General features: G+C 35.5%; 1 non-coding gene across 1 annotated transcript; it reads left to right on the forward strand.

Annotated features, from left to right (window-relative positions):
* The first annotated feature begins 4505 nt into the window (after window positions 1-4505).
* Window positions 4506-4611, forward strand: LOC121224038 (small nucleolar RNA R71). The gene has a single exon (XR_005921502.1). It is a non-coding gene; the product is annotated as a small nucleolar RNA R71 (small nucleolar RNA).
* The last annotated feature ends 953 nt before the right edge of the window (window positions 4612-5564 follow it).

Genomic DNA, 5564 nt, shown 5'->3' on the forward strand with positions numbered 1-5564 from the left:
CAAATATAAATATGGCACTGTACGAACCTTTATATGGTCAAAAATGCTGAACTCCCTTATATTACACCGAGCTCACTGAGAAAAATATTTACGGGGTCGATTTGATTCGAGAGACTGAAGAAAGAATGAAAGTAATTCGTAACAGCTTTAAAGCAGCTTCAGATCGACAGAAATCATATATAGATTTAAAAGGTAAAGACATTGAATTTCAAATCGGCAATAGAGTGTTTCCAAAAGTATCACCCTGGAAGAAAGTTTTTCGTTTCATTCGCAAAGGGAAGCTTAGTCCGCGATTAGGCCATATGAGATTATAGAAAGAATCAGACTAGTAGTGTATCAATTAGCTTTACCGTCAGAGTTAGAAAGGATTTATAATGTGTTTCACTCTATGTTACGACAGTACCAATCTGACCCTTCACATGTTATCTCACCCACGAATGTTGAGATTCAGCCTGATATGTCGTATAGCGAAGAACCGATTAGAATTTTGGCACGAGAGGTTAAAGAATTGAGAAATAAGAACATAGCTTTAGTAAAGTTTCTTTGGCAACGTCACGAAATAGAGGAAGCCATCTGGGAACCCGAAGAAGCTATAAGAAAGTAATATCCGAACCTCTTTTCTAGTAAGATTATCGAGGATTAAAATTCCATTACTGGGGAAAGTTGTAACAGTCCATTTTCAGTGAAATCGGAATAGTGGTTTTAAGACCACAAATCTGACGTCAAAATATTTATTTTATTAATATTTTAATGTCTATAGCATGTTAGTAGTGTCGTAAAAATTTTCGTGAAGAAATTTTATAGTTTACATGCTTAATTTGATAAAAATGACTAAATCGCACAAGGTGCAAAACTTGTGTTCTATTAGTTAAAGGTATCAAATGGCTATGAAATTAATTGGTAAGGGGTTTATGAGGTAAATAGACCATTGTTTGTTTGACTGGACAAAAATGGACAATAAATAGGTGAATTTTAAAGTTACAAGTAAAGGTTAATTTGGTAACTGCATAAGTACATATTAATTCAAAATAATGAAAAGATGGTATCATCTTCTCACTTGAGCCACACCACCGAAAATTTGAAAGTGAATAGCCAATTTTTAAAGCTTAACTTTTGGCCAACCTTTATTCACTTGCATGTAAGTATTTTTCATCTCGTTTTTAATGATTTCTATGTTTTTGGAGTCGTTGTAACTTAATCTAGCTAGCCTAGGGACCAATTTGCTCAACTGTTAAAAGTCTAGGGCTTTACCATGAATGTATATTAGCTGTTTTTTATGTTTGATGGATGAAAATTAATGTTAGATGATAGTTGAACAACTTCTGTAAAGGGAATTTTGATGAATTTGTCCATTAGGGATTAAATTGAAAAATAAAAAAATATTCATGGTGAAATTGTGTAATAAATAAAATGTAGTGCTTGCTAGGGGCCTAAGTAAAATTCGGCTATAGTGGGTTGGTACCAAATTGCATGAATTTCATTTTATAAGCTTAACGATTAAATTGTAATGAATTCAAAATTATAGGGGCAAAAGCATAATTTTGTCAAAATATGATTTTTGGATTGAAATGAATAGAATAAAGTTTGAATGTGTTGAATTTGATTATCTAGATCAAGAAAAGTAACGTACGGATTTAGATCGAGGAAAGGAAAAAGTGTTGGATTAATCAATCGTATTTCTTCGTTTGTGATTGAAGTAAGTTCGTACATTTATTTAGCATTTTAATATACTCGATTTAAATGTTATTATATTGTATTACGATATTACGACTCTGCCGAAATATCCAACGAATTTTCAACGACTTTCGGATCACGTTTGGACCTTATGAATATATAGGATACAAATGACATGTCATTAGGGATTACTATGTTTCAGGTGCTAGTCCTGTACGTCCTACTGGTGGCTAAGTTTTCGGCATATGTTGCGGTTTCTTGATAGCTTGTGTTAGCAGCACAATGTAGCTACGTTTGGACCGACAACTTCTGTGAGCAGCACCATGTAACTATGTTCCAACCGACAGCTTCTGTGAGCAGACCCACTTATGGCTCGAGAGAGGGCATTTATATGAGATAAGAGAAAGTAATGGTTTCGACGATGTGTTATCGCATAGTGTGCAAGATTCATGTGTATCCGATATTATTCTAGTGGTTCAACGGGTATACAAATGCTAAGTTATGTGTTAATCACTAATGTGAACTATTTTTTATGCTTAGGCTTGTGCCAAGCTATGTTGGATATGCTCATAAATTGCTTTTAAGCTTATATATATTGAAATTGTAAGCATTGTTTATGAATTACAAACTTACTAAGCATTATACGCTTACTTTGTTTTATTTTTTCTCATGATTTTAGATAATCGGACGCTCGTTCAGGTTGAAAGCTTGTTGGAGATACATCACACAATCCATCGGCTATATCGGTAGATTTTAATGATTTTGAGTCATAGTTATAATGGCATGTATAGGTGTCTTTGTGCGATGAAATTAGCCATTATGTGTGGCTTGTATATATATATGTTATTTTGGTTGATAATATAGTTGATATGATATCATGTATGTATGGTATATTTTTAAGTGTTTGTCATTTTAGCATCTAAGTACTTAGTAATGGTAGTTGAATGGATGAACATTAAGGTATGCTATGAGATGTTGTTTTAGTATGATATAGATAGTGCCTTGAATTGTTAATGGTTAGTTTTGGTAGCCTTGAACGTATTTGGCATTTTTTATGATTATTAAGATTAAATGGTATATGTGTGGAAATGGTCATAATGGTATTTGTGGTACATGTAATTGGTATACGAACATTATGGTAAATGTCGCATTAAAGTTGTTCTATTGGTGGTTTGAATTATGAAAGAATTTGGTAGGTGTTTAGCCAAGTTTGATTGTTGCGATTGAGGTTCCAATTTGACATATTGGTTGAATGGTTACTTACTATAATGTTCTAGCTTGTATATGCATATATTAAGTGCCATTGAATGCTTGAAAATAGGTACGTTTGGTTTGTGCAAGTGGTTAGTTTTGAGGTAAGAAGAATGGCTTGGAAATGGCACATTTTTCGTCCACATAGCTAGAAAAATGGGCATGTGTCTCAGCCGTGTGTGATACACGACTAGGCGACATAGCCGTGTGTCCCCATTAGCTTTCAAAGGGTTAGAAGTCATGCTGTTACACGGCCTAGCACACGACCTGGCACACGGGTGTGTGAGGCTATTTCGAGGGGTACACGGCCTGGCACACGGGTATTTGGCTTCGTTGTGTGACCCAAGTCAGTGAGTTACACGAGCATAGACACGGCCATGTGTCCCTACTTCGAATTGAGCTCTAATTTTGTAGAAGCCAGCGATTCCATCTTGGAAATAGCAGAGCAGTCTTCAACTATATCTGGCGATTTTGCAACATCGAAGTCACTAAAAGTCACCTCGTCATCAAAGATTTCTTTCAACTGAGTATCATTTTGCTGCTTCTGGAATCGTTAGGGATATAATAGTGGTGGAATGTTAGCTTTAACTAGACATCTCTTTTGTGGAGATTTTTATGTATCCGACAAGGGTGTTAGGTAATCAGAACTAACTGGTTTAGAGTTTACCTCATCAAGGATCATCATAACTGACTTTTGTGGAACAGGAGTTTCAACACTCAGTTGAACTTCCTCTCTACCTTGAGCTACAATAGGCTTATCTTCAACCTCGACGGCTTTGGGTTCCCATATCTTCCCACTTTGTAAAGTGATGATTTTGCAATGCTCTTTTCCCGTACTTTTCAGATTTTTTGTATCACTAGGCCAAATACCTTGGGATCTGCTTCTGAGCTCATTGGCTAGCTGTCCCACTTGGTTTCCTAAATTCTTCAATGTTACTGCTTGGCTTTGGATTAGTTCATCATTCTTCGCTATGTACGCCTTCAGTAAATTCTCAAGATTACTTGAAGATTTAGTTGGTGTGGGTTGTTGCACTTGTCGAGAATATTCTAGCAGATAATTTGGTCAAAATGACATAGAAGAGTCGCTATGGTCCTCCCACTGATTACTCCATAGATAAATTGGATGATTCTACCATGAAGAGTTGTAAAAATTTGACAATGGACCATTCAAATTTTGATTTCCCATGTAATATTTTGACTCTTGATTCGATGAGAAATTTTCAAAGAAATGGCCATCTCCACAGTATTCACAATAAATATCCTCGAACTGGTTCGGTTGCTGACCTGTTAGATTACCATTGAAACCATTAACAGTTATATTCTTAAGCATAGAAGACATAAAGGATACCTGGGCTGCCAAAAAAGTAAGCGCATCAACTTCATGTATTCCTGCTACTCGTCTTCCTGAGGATGCTCGGTTGGTTTGCCGTGGATAGTTATTGCTAGCAATTCTTTCAGTAATCTCATAAGCATCATTATAAGGCTTAGAAAGAAGGGCTCCATTTGCCGAAGTATCCACCACCATTCTAGTATGAATATTGAGACCAATATAGAAAGTCTCTATTTGAAAGCAGCAAGGAATGCCGTGATGAGGGAATTTCGTAATAACTCCTTGAATCACTCACATGCCTCATATAAAGATTCTTTGTCAAGTTGCTAAAATGAAGTGATTTCATTTCGGATCTTGGTCGTTAAAGATGGAGGGAAGTATTTCATTAAGAAATGTTCAACCAACTCTTGCCATGTAGTTACGGAACTGAACGGTAGGGAGTGCAACCACACTTCTGCTCTATCTCTTAAGGAGTATGGAAATAATCTCAGTCTCAACGCATCCTCGGTCACCCCGACTAGTTTAAATGAGTCACTCAAGTCCATGAGTAGCCGAAGATGAAGATATGGATCTTCAATAGGAATCCTACTAAATTGACCCATATTTTGCAACATTTGGAACATGACCGGCTTTAGCTCAAATTGTTATGCCTCGATTTCAGGTCTTCTAATACTCAGGTTGAGCTTGTTGAATAGAGGAATCACATATTTCCGAATGGCACAGTTTCTGTCATCGGCATCAATGATCAGATTGTGAGTATTATAGCGAATGCTCCTCCTGGATTTTGGTTTGGACTTTCAAAATTCATCTCTTCGGTCCTTCTTTGGTTCGCTTGTTTCTCCTTTGTCAGAAAGTCCTTTCAATTTTAGGGTCTATAGAGAGTAAGTCAATAATTTGATCAATACTCATAAACACCTGAAACAAACACAAAAAAATGGAATTAAAATTTAACAAAAAAATAGACCAAAATGCAAAATTAACAATTTGACAAATATTGTCCTTTAAAGCAGTCCTCAGCAACGGCACCAAAAACTTGGAACGACAGAAATGTGTAAGTGTACATAATCACGACAAGTAATGAAGTGACAAGTAAATGTCTCGTTATCGTACCCACAAGGACTGTGAAAAGAATTATTTATGAATGCAATTTTAAAAACACTTTGGTGAAGAAAAATATTTTGATTTTGAGGAGGTGATTAAAAACTAGGATTTTAACTAAGTAAAATTAATAAAAATAAAATAACAGTTCCAATGTATGATTTTAGAAGATGATTTTAATCAAGATGACATAATAGTGTTAGATTAATTA

Source organism: Gossypium hirsutum, chromosome D11, assembly GCF_007990345.1.
Source record: "Gossypium hirsutum isolate 1008001.06 chromosome D11, Gossypium_hirsutum_v2.1, whole genome shotgun sequence".
NCBI lineage: Eukaryota > Viridiplantae > Streptophyta > Magnoliopsida > Malvales > Malvaceae > Gossypium > Gossypium hirsutum.